Genomic DNA, 9,748 nt, shown 5'->3' with positions numbered 1-9,748 from the left:
CAGGCATAGTTCACCATCTTTCGGGTACCATCGCGCGCGCTCTAGCTCCACCTGCCCGGCGGTGCGGGCCAGACGGGCCGGTGGTGCGCCCCCCGCCGGGCGGGGATCCACCTGAGCCGGCGGGCGCGGCCCACACCTTCATTGCGCCGTGGGGCTCGAGAGACACCCTTTGACTCGCGCGCGCGTTAGACTCCTTGGTCCGTGTTTCAAGACGGGTCGGGTGGGTGGCCGACCTCACCGCGGACCTCGAGCGCCACTTGTACGAGGGCCGGATCCCGCCCTGGCGGCGCGGCGCGGTCGGGACGGACTGAGGACAGTCCGGTCCCGGTCGACGCACGCGCCGGGGACGGGGGGCCCCGTCCCTCCCGCGTCGGCAGGAGAAAGCGCGAGGACACTTCCCGCGGCCCGGGGTAGCGGCAAAGTCGGAGCGTGGGGGCTCTGTAAAGCCGGCGGCCCCCGGCTGAGGGGAGCCGCCTGCCACCTTCGCCCCCCGGCCCTTCCTGGCCAAACCGGAGCCGGTCGCGGCGCACCGCCTCGGAAGAAGTGCACCCGACGGCGGCCGGGCGTCCGGACGGGCGGCGTTCCCCGGTCAAGGGGATCCGCGCACCCGCGCCGGGCCGGCCGGGCCCGCCGAGCTGAATCCTCCGGGCAGACCGTGCGGACCCCACCCGTTTACCTCTTAGCGGTTTCACGCCCTGTTGAACTCTCTCTTCAAAGTTCTTTTCAACTTTCCCTCCACGGTACTTATCGACTATCGGTCTCGTGCGGTATTTGTATAGATGGAGTTTACCACCGCTTTGGGCTGCATTCCCAAGCAACCCGACTCCGAGAAGAACCGCACCCCGGCGGGGAGGGGGCCTGCTACCGGCCTCACACCGTCCACGGGCTAAGCCTCCATCAGAAGGACTTGGGCCCCCGACCCGCGCCGAGAGAGAACGGTCTTCTGTACGCCACATGTCCCTCGCCGCCGTGGCCCGGGGCGGGGATTCGGCGCTGGGCTCTTCCCTCTTCGCTCGCCGCTACTGAGGGAATCCTTGTTAGTTTCTTTTCCTCCGGCAGTAATATGCTTAAATTCAGCGGGTCGTCTCGTCTGATCTGAGGTCGTTGTCGGATATGGGTTAGGAGCGGCCGCCGCGCTGCTGCTGCTGCTGCGGGCTGGCCTGAACAGGTCTCGTTCGCGCGCCGGGCAGGGCGCCGAGGAGGCGAGGCGGGCGCGAACCTCCGTTACGCCGCGGGGCGTCCGAGGCGGAGGGGCGGGAGGTCACGTCGGCGGGCGACGGAGGTGGCAGACACCCACCGGAAGCCGCCGAGAGGAGGACGCGCTCGGTCCCAGGCGCCTGGGGGCGCCGACCTCCCCCTCGTGGGAGGAAGCGGGGAAGCGCTCGACTCCCGCCGAGGAGGCGATGCCCGTGGCGGTCTGCACTTGGGAGGGCGGGAGGGGCGAAGCCCCCTGCGGCGCTCCAGCCGCGGGACCGGAGGTCGATCGATGGGAAAGCGACCCTCAGACAGGCGTGGCCCGGGACGGACCGGGCCGCAAAGTGCGTTCGAAGTGTCGATGATCGATGTGTCCTGCAATTCACATTAGTTCTCGCAGCTGGCTGCGTTCTTCATCGGCCTTACGAGCGAGTGATCCACCGCTAAGAGTCGTACTGCGTTTGAGTTTAGCGCCCGGAGGCGAGGCCGAACTGCACAGGCTTGTGTGGGTTCAAAAATACAAAGGGGGTCGTTCCCCGGACGGGCGCCCCCCGCGAGAGGGGACTTGAACCCACGGTCGAAGGCCTGCTGGGTACCCGCCGGGGTTGGCAAAGCAAAGTCTTTCAGAGGCTCGCGGCCTCGGCCCCACCCGTGCCAAGGGGTGGGGCGCTCATGATAGGTTGCTCAAGCCTCCGCGGGGTGCGTCAAGCCTCCCAGAGCAGCGTTCCCTTCTCGCGGATCCCTCTCTCCGCTTCGTCTTAGGTTTTTGTGCGGTTCTTTTGCCGTCTTGGATGTTTGAGCGGCAGACCTCTCGGGCCACGGCCGCTGGAACATAGAGTAAAATAGGATAGAGGTTTTTACCCCGGACGGGCGCCCCTCCTTCGCGGGAGGAGACTTTGAACCCACGGTCCCGGAGGCCGTGCGGGTACCCGCCAGGGCCCCGGCTCGGCCCCCCGCCGCTGGAAAGCAGGGGCCCGCCCGAGTCAGCGACAGTCAAGTTCTCTCGGATCTCTCTCTCTCTCTCTCTCTCCGCCTTAGGTTTTTGTGCGGTTCTTTTTGCCGTTTTGGGTTTTTGCGGCAGACCTCTCGGGCCACGGCCGCTGGATCATAAGTAAAATAGGATAGAGGTTTTTTTTAACCCGGACGGGCGCTCCTCCTTCGCGGGAGGAGACTTTGAACCCACGGTCCCGGAGGCCGTGCGGGTACCCGCCAGGGCCCCGGCTCAGCCCCCCGCCGCTGGAAAGCAGGGGGCCCGCCCGAGTCTGCAGCGACAGTCAAGTTCTCGGATCTCTCTCTCTCTCTCTCCGCCTTAGGTTTTTGTGCGGTTCTTTTTGCCGTTTTGGGTTTTTGGCGGCAGACCTCTCGGACCCACGGCCGCTGGATCATAGAGTAAAATAGGATAGAGGTTTTTTTACCCCGGACAGGCGCCCCTCCTCAGCGGCGGGAGAGACTTTGAACCCACGGTCCCGGAGGCCGTGCGGGTACCCGCCAGGGCCCCGGCTCGGCCCCCCGGCGCTGGAAAGCAGGGGGCCCGCCCGAGTGCAGCGACAGTCATGGGCGCTCGCGGTAGGTTGCTCAAGCCTCCGCGGAGGTGCGTCAAGCCTCCCAGAGAGCGGCGTTCCCTTCTCGCGGATCTCTCTCTCTCCGCCGTCTTAGGTTTTTGTGCGGTTCTTTTTGCCGTCTTGGGTTTTTGGCGGCAGACCTCTCGGGCCACGGCCGCTGGATCATAAGTAAAATAGGATAGAGGTTTTTACCCGGATGGCGCCCCTCCTTGCGGGAGAGACTTTGAACCCACGGTCCCGGAGGCCGTGCGGGTACCCGCCAGGGCCCCGGCTCAGCCCCCGCCGCTGGAAGCGGGGGCCGCCAGTCTGGCGACAGTCAAGTTCCTTTTTTTTTCTTATCGCGCTCTGCGCTTCCCGCTTCGGTGCTCCGGAGGAGGCGCGCCCGGGCCGCCCGGCCTCTGCGCGCACCGGGCTTGAGGCGGGGAGGTGGGCTAGGCCTCCCCGCCCGAAGCGGTTTCGCTTTGGATCGGGCGGGCGATAATGATCCTTCCGCGGGTTCACCTCACGGAAACCTTATTACGACTTTTACTTCCTCTAGATAGTCAAGTTTGATCGTCTTCCGGCGCTCCGCCCAGAGCCCGCGAGGGCCGGCGAGGCAGTCCGAGACCTCACTAAACCATCCAATCGGTAGTAGCGGCGGGCGGTGTGTACAAAGGGCGGGGACTTAATCAGCGCGAGCTTATGACCGCGCTTACTGGGAATTCCTCGTTGATGGGAAATAGTTTCAATCCCCAGTCCCGATCACGGCGGGGTTCAGCGGGTTACCCGCGCCTCTCGGCGCAGGGTGAGACCTGCGCTGATCCGCCCATTAATGGCGCGCGTGCAGCCCGGACATCTAAGGGCATCACAGACCTGTTATTGCTCCATCTCGCGTGGCTGAGCGCCACTTGTCCCTCTAAGAAGTTTTTGGCGCCGACCCAAGTGGCGCGCCACTATTTAGCAAGCGAGTCTCGTTCGTTATCGGAATGAACCAGACAAATCGCTCCACCAACTAAAACGGCCATGCACCACCACCCACAGAATCGAGAAAGAGCTATCAATCTGTCAATCCTTTCCGTGTCCGGGCGGGTGAGGTTTCCGTGTTGAGTCAAATTAAGCCGCGAGGCTCCACTCCTGGTGGTGCCCTTCCGTCAATTCCTTTAAGTTTCAGCTTTGCAACCATACTCCCCGGAACCCAAAGACTCGTGGTTTCCATGCGCTGCGGCGGGTCATGGGAATAACGCCGCCGGATCGCGGTCGGCATCGTTCTGGTCGGAACTCTGGCGGTATCTGATCGTCTTGAACCTCCGACTTTCGTTCTTGATTAATGAAAACATTCTTGGCAAATGCTTTCGCTTTCGTCCGTCTTGCGCCCGGTCAAGAATTTCACCTCTAGCGGCGCAATACGAATGCCCCCGGCCGTCCCTCTTAATCATGGCTCCGGGTTCCAGAAACCCACAAAATAGAACCGGAGTCCTATTCCATTATTCCTAGCTGCGGTATTCAGCGGCGACGCTCGGCCTGCTTTGAACACTCTAATTTTTTCAAAGTAAGCGCTTTGGGCCTCGGACGGACACCCAGCCAAGGGCATCCGGGCGCCTCGAGGCAGGGACCTGGGGCGGGCGGTGGCTCGCCTCTCGGCGGACCGCCAGCCAGATCCCGAGATCCAACTACGAGCTTTTTAACTGCAGCAACTTTAATATACGCTATTGGAGCTGGAATTACCGCGGCTGCTGGCACCAGACTTGCCCTCCAATGGGTCCTCGCCCATGTGTTTAAGATACGCTCATTCCAATTACAGGGCCTCGAAAGAGACCTGTATTGTTATTGACCACCGTCACTACCTCTCCGAGTCGGAAATGGGTAATTTGCGCGCCTGCTGCCTTCCTTGGATGTGGTAGCCGTTTCTCAGGCTCCCTCTCCGGAATCGAACCCTGATTCCCCGTCACCCGTGGTCACCATGGTAGGCGCCTGATGTACCATCGAAAGTTGATAGGGCAGACACTCGAATGAATCGTCGCGCCGCGGCGGAAGAAGCGGCGATCGGCCCGAGTTATCTAGAGTCACCAAAGGTACCGGGTCGGGAGGGCGGATCCCCGGGGGCCGGATGGGTTTTGGATCTGATAAATGCGCGCGTCCCTAGCCTCCGCCCCCGCGCGAGGCGGTCGGCCGGTCGGCGCTTCGTTTGCATGTATTAGCTCTGGAATTGCCACAGTTATCCAAGTACCGGGTGGGGCGATCAAAGGACCATAACTGATTTAATGAGCCATTCGCAGTTTCACTGTACCGGCCGTGTGCACTTAGACCTGCATGGCTTAATCTTTGAGACAAGCATATGTTACTGGCAGGATCAACCAGGTAACCCCCTGTGGGTCGTAGGGACCAACCGACGCGAAGCGCGTTTTTGCCTACACGGGTCTCAGTCCGCCTGAGGAGGGCCTGGGCAGACCCGCTTGGACCCTCGGCTAAGACCGGCGCTCATAGGGGCGGCGGCGGCTCGAACCTTCCCCGGCGAAGTCGCGTTTTCGGGGTGGGTGGCCGCTGGGATCGCGGCCGACGCTCGGAAAAGTGTGTTTCACGGGGACGGGGGGGTACCCGCCGCGGCGTCGCCGGGACGCGTCGCGTTCTGCCCCTCCACGCCCGCCGGTGACGGACCTCTGCGCTCTGACCGGCCGTCTAGGCCTCCCTCCGAAGGGTTCGGCGCCTTCCCTCGGGCTGAGGGGGGCCTGCTCGTAACGAACGTCCAAATTGCCCGGGCGCGGCGTGCTGTCAAAGCCCAAACGTAAACCCATTGCACGCCGTGCCCCTGCCAGGCACTCCCGACCCATAGCGGCCAGCGGGGCTGGCCGGGTGGGGTCCTAGGCTAGGGCGCGCTTTCGCGCTCCAATCGATCACGTTTCGGGCCGAGGGGGACGCTCTCGCCGTCGAACGTCCTCTCTCTCGGCGTCTGTGTCCGTGTTTCAGGTGAAGCGTTCGATAGCTCCCTCGCCCCGGAGCTTCAGAAAGATTGCGTTCAAAACCTAAGTCGATATGGACTTAGTCGTTTTCGACTTTTTTCGCTCAGAGACTAAGTCCACAAAAACACGCGTTCACCGAAATCGTGTACCCATGTAAAAGTTGCTCCTGTGTAAACGGCCACCTCCAGGGTCGCGGGAAAATTTGAATCATGCCCGGGAGGAGGCCTCTCGGTCGGCCTGACTCGGAGCCTCGGAGGGTATGGAAGTCGGACCTTTCCCCGAAGTTGGACTTAGTGCAATTTTGAAAGCGAAAATCATCCAGGCGCTTCATCCGACCCCGATCGAGTCGGGTTAAGTCGCCTTCGGGCGCTTTCCCTCGACCCCGACCCCCGCCGTCCTGGAGGAAATTTTTTTTCGTTCAAAACCTAAGTCCAAACATCCAGGCGCTTCATCCGACCGATCGAGTCCGGGTTAAGTGCGCCTTCCCGGACGCTTTCCCACTCGACCCCCGCCGTCCTGGAGGAAATTTTTTTTCGTTCAAAACCTAAGTCCAAACATCCAGGCGCTTCATCCGACCGATCGAGTCCGGGTTAAGTGCGCCTTCCCGGACGCTTTCCCACTCGACCCCCGCCGTCCTGGAGAAATTTTTTCGTTCAAAACCTAAGTCCAAACATCCAGGCGCTTCATCCGACCGATCGAGTCCGGGTTAAGTCGCCTTCGGACGCTTTCCCACTCGACCCCGCCGTCCTGGAGGAAATTTTTTTTCGTTCAAAACCTAAGTCCAAACATCCAGGCGCTTCATCCGACCGATCGAGTCGGGTTAAGTCGCCTTCTTCGGGCGCTTTCCCACTCGACCCCCGCCGTCCTGGAGAAATTTTTTCGTTCAAAACCTAAGTCCAAACATCCAGGCGCTTCATCCGACCGATCGAGTCCGGGTTAAGTGCGCCTTCCCGGACGCTTTCCCACTCGACCCCCGCCGTCCTGGAGGAAATTTTTTTGCGTTCAAAACCTAAGTCCAAACATCCAGGCGCTTCATCCGACCGATCGAGTCCGGGTTAAGTCGCCTTCGGACGCTTTCCCACTCGACCCCCGCCGTCCTGGAGAAATTTTTGCGTTCAAAACCTAAGTCCAAACATCCAGGCGCTTCATCCGACCGATCGAGTCCGGGTTAAGTCGCCTTCGGGCGCTTTCCCACTCGACCCCGCCGTCCTGGAGAAATTTTTTGCTTTCAAAACCTAAGTCCAGACATCCAGGCGCTTCATCCAGCCGATCTCGGCGGGTTAAATCGCGACTTCTCGGGCGCTTTCCCCTCGACCCGGTCTCCCTGGAGAAATTTTTTTCGTTCAAAACCTAAGTCCAAACATCCAGGCGCATATTTCAGGCGATCTCGGCGGGTTAAGTGCGACTTCCCGGACGCTTTCCCACTCGACCCCCGCCACCCTGGAGAAATTTTTGCTTTCAAAACCTAAGTCCAAACATCCAGGCGCATATTTCAGGCGATCTCGGCGGGTTAAGTGCGACTTCCGGACGCTTTCCCACTCGACCCCGCCACCCTGGAGAAATTTTTTGCTTTCAAAACCTAAGTCCAAACATCCAGGCGCATATTTCAGGCGATCTCGGCGGGTTAAGTCGACTTCGGACGCTTTCCCACTCGACCCCGCCACCCTGGAGGATTTTTTTGCTTTCAAAACCTAAGTCCAAACATCCAGGCGCATATTTCAGCCCGATCTCGGCGGGTTAAGTGCGACTTCTCGGGCGCTTTCCCACTCGACCCCTCCACCCTGGAGGTATTTTTAAGCGTTCAAAACCTAAGTCCAGACATCCAGGCGCATATTTCAGGCGATCTCGGCGGGTTAAGTGCGACTTCGGGCGCTTTCCCACTCGACCCCCGCCACCCTGGAGGATTTTTTTGCTTTCAAAACCTAAGTCCAAACATCCAGGCGCATATTTCAGGCGATCTCGGCGGGTTAAAGTGCGACTTTCGGGCGCTTTCCCACTCGACCCCGCCACCCTGGAGGATTTTTTGCTTTCAAAACCTAAGTCCAGACATCCAGGCGCATATTTCAGCCGATCTCGGCGGGTTAAGTCGCGACTTCTCGGGCGCTTTCCCACTCGACCCCCTCCACCCTGGAGGTATTTTTAAGCGTTCAAAACCTAAGTCCAGACATCCAGGCGCATATTTCAGGCGATCTCGGCGGGTTAAGTGCGACTTCGGACGCTTTCCCACTCGACCCCGCCACCCTGGAGGATTTTTTTGCTTTCAAAACCTAAGTCCAAACATCCAGGCGCATATTTCAGCCGATCTCGGCGGGTTAAGTCGCGACTTCTCGGGCGCTTTCCACTCGACCCCCTCCACCCTGGAGGATTTTTAAGCGTTCAAAACCTACGTCCAGACATCCAGGCGCTCGTTACAGCCGATCAAGGCGGGTTAAGGCGACTTCTCGGACACACACATTCTGAACCCCGTGTCTGGATTTCAATTTTCCAAAGGGCCTGGGCTCACACATTAACCCCAACGCAGTAACACTTTAATGGGCATCGTTTTATTTCATTCTCGCCCTGGATGAATGTTTTACAAAGGGCCTGCGCTCACAGACTAACCCTACACACTAACACCTTATTGGGCATAATTTTTTTCTATAAAGGCCCTGGATGAATGTTTTCTATAAGGCCTGCGCTCACAGACTAACCCCATCACAATAACACTTATGTGGGCATGATTTTATTCTATAAAGGCCCTGGATGAATGTTTTCTATAAGGCCTGCGCTCACAGACTAACCCCATCACAATAACACTTATTTGGGCATGATTTTATTTAAAAAGGCCCTGGATGAATGTTTTCTACAAAGGCCTGCGCTCACAGACTAACCCGACACAGTAGCGCCTTATTGGGCATGATTTTATTTAATAAAGGCCCTGGAGGAATGTTTTCTATAAGGCCTGCACTCACAGACTAACCCCATCACAATAACACTTATTTGGGCATGATTTTATTCTATAAAGGCCCTGGATGAATGTTTTCTATAAGGCCTGCGCTCACAGACTAACCCTATCACAATAACACTTATTTGGGCATGATTTTATTTAATAAAGGCCCTGGATGAATGTTTTCTATAAGGCCTGCGCTCACAGACTAACCCCATCACAATAACACTTATTTGGGCATGATATTATTTAATAAAGGCCCTGGATGAATGTTTACACAAAGGGCCTGCGCTCACAGACTAACCCTACACAGTAACACCTTATTGGGCATGATTTTATTTAATAGAGACCCTGGATGAATGTTTTCTATAAGGCCTGCGCTCACAGACTAACCCCATCACAATAACACTTATTTGGGCATGATTTTATTTAATAAAGGCCCTGGATGAATGTTTTCTATAAGGCCCGCTCACAGACTAACCTAACCTAACCTAACCTAACCTAACCTAGCCTAACCTAACCTAACCTAACCTAACCTAACCTAACCTAACCTAACCTAACCTAACCTAACCTAACCTAACCTAACCTAACCTAGCCCTAACCTAACCTAACCTAACCTAGCCTAACCTAACCTAACCCAAACCCTAACCTAACCTAACCTAGCCTAACCTAACCTAACCTAACCTAACCTAACCTAACCTAACCTTATTGGGCATGATTTTGCTCTATAAAGGCCCTGGGTGACAGTTTTACACAGGGCCTGGGGTCACAGACTAACCCCATCACAATAGCACTTATTTGGGCATGTTTTTATTTAATAAAGGCCCTGATTGAATGTTTTCTATAAGGCCTGCGCTCACAGACTAACCCGACACAATGCGCTTCATTGGGCATGATTTTATTTAATAAAGGCCCTGGAACAATGTTTTCTATAAGGCCTGCGCTCACAGACTAACCCGACACAGTAACTCTTTGTTGGGCATGATTTTACTTAATAAAGGCCCTGGAAAAATGTTTTCTATAAGGCCTGCGCTCACAGACTAACCCGACACAATGTAGCTTTATTGGGCATGATTTTATTTAATAAAGGCCCTGGAAAAATGTTTTCTATAAGGCCTGCGCTCACAGAC

The 9,748-nt window shown here is 57.6% G+C and overlaps 2 non-coding genes across 2 annotated transcripts in view; both read right to left on the bottom strand.

The window, feature by feature from the left end:
* LOC122332045 overlaps positions 1 to 1,104 on the bottom strand; it is a 4,048-nt gene extending 2,944 nt beyond the window's left edge. Inside the window, exon 1 of the ribosomal RNA XR_006248397.1 lies at positions 1 to 1,104. This exon is cut by the window's left edge and continues 2,944 nt beyond it. This is a non-coding gene — a ribosomal RNA (28S ribosomal RNA).
* A 391-nt stretch (positions 1,105 to 1,495) lies between these two features.
* Positions 1,496 to 1,646, bottom strand: LOC122331879. Its single transcript, XR_006248306.1, has one exon. It is a non-coding gene; the product is annotated as a 5.8S ribosomal RNA (ribosomal RNA).
* Between the last annotated feature and the right edge of the window lie 8,102 nt (positions 1,647 to 9,748).

This window comes from Puntigrus tetrazona, unplaced genomic scaffold (genome assembly GCF_018831695.1).
Source record: "Puntigrus tetrazona isolate hp1 unplaced genomic scaffold, ASM1883169v1 S000000003, whole genome shotgun sequence".
NCBI classification, from domain to species: Eukaryota; Metazoa; Chordata; class Actinopteri; order Cypriniformes; family Cyprinidae; genus Puntigrus; species Puntigrus tetrazona.
This window is presented reverse-complemented; position numbering and strand designations above follow the sequence as displayed.